General features: G+C 44.0%; 1 pseudogene; it reads left to right on the top strand.

Annotated features, from left to right (window-relative positions):
* Positions 1 to 456: 456 nt before the first annotated feature.
* Positions 457 to 545, top strand: LOC146396929 (small nucleolar RNA U3; annotated as a pseudogene).
* The last annotated feature ends 255 nt before the right edge of the window (positions 546 to 800 follow it).

Here is an 800-nt window from a genome sequence, read left to right as displayed (position 1 = left end):
CCTGCACTGTCCAATACACTAGCCACTTGCCATGTGTGGCTATGTAAATTTTAAATTAGCTAAAACAAAACTAAAATGAAGAGTTCTCTTGTGGTGCAGCAGGTTAAGGATCCAGCGTTGTGACTGCTGTGGCTAGGGTCACTGCTGTGGCGCAGGTTCGATCCCTGGCCCTGGAAAGTCCACATGCTGAGAGCATGACCAAAAAAGAAAAGAAAAAACCCTAAAATTAAAGTTCTATTTCTCAGTCCAGGCCCCCTCAGGGTTCAGTAGCCACACGAGGCTAGTGGCTACCATGTTGGAAGAATGCAGGTATAGAGTATTTCCATTTTCACAGAAAGTTCTTCTGGACAGTGTTGCTATAGACTGTGACCTGCTCTGCTCAGGCCTGGTGAATAGCATCTAAGCCCATCTCCTGAAATGCTGTTTCTGTTCCCTCCATTTAAAACAAATAGTAGGAAGACTATATTCAGGATCATTTCTATAATTTGCTACTTGAGAATTTTCTCTGAATGTGTAGCACCAGAAATGGGAGGTTGCAATTCATTAGATATAAAGTTGCAGATTTGTAGGAAGTGTTCGTGGAGTTCCCTGTTGGGGTAGTGGGTTAAGGATCTGGTATTGTCACTGCTGTGGCTCTGGTTATTGCTGTGGAATGAGTTCAGTCTCTGGCCTGGGAACTTCCACATGCTGCGCAGGCGGCCAAAAAAGAAAAACAATTACACTCAGCCAGCAGCTTTTAGTTGAGAGATCTACATTCCCTTCTATGGTAGCATGAAAAGTATCAGAGAACCTGTCCTTGA

The sequence above is a fragment of the Sus scrofa genome, chromosome 14 (genome assembly GCF_054392235.1).
Source record: "Sus scrofa isolate SSC_HxYL_T2T_F1_AM1 chromosome 14, Sscrofa_HxYL_maternal_Yorkshire_Landrace_v2.0, whole genome shotgun sequence".
In the NCBI taxonomy this organism is placed as follows: Eukaryota; Metazoa; Chordata; class Mammalia; order Artiodactyla; family Suidae; genus Sus; species Sus scrofa.
This window is presented reverse-complemented; position numbering and strand designations above follow the sequence as displayed.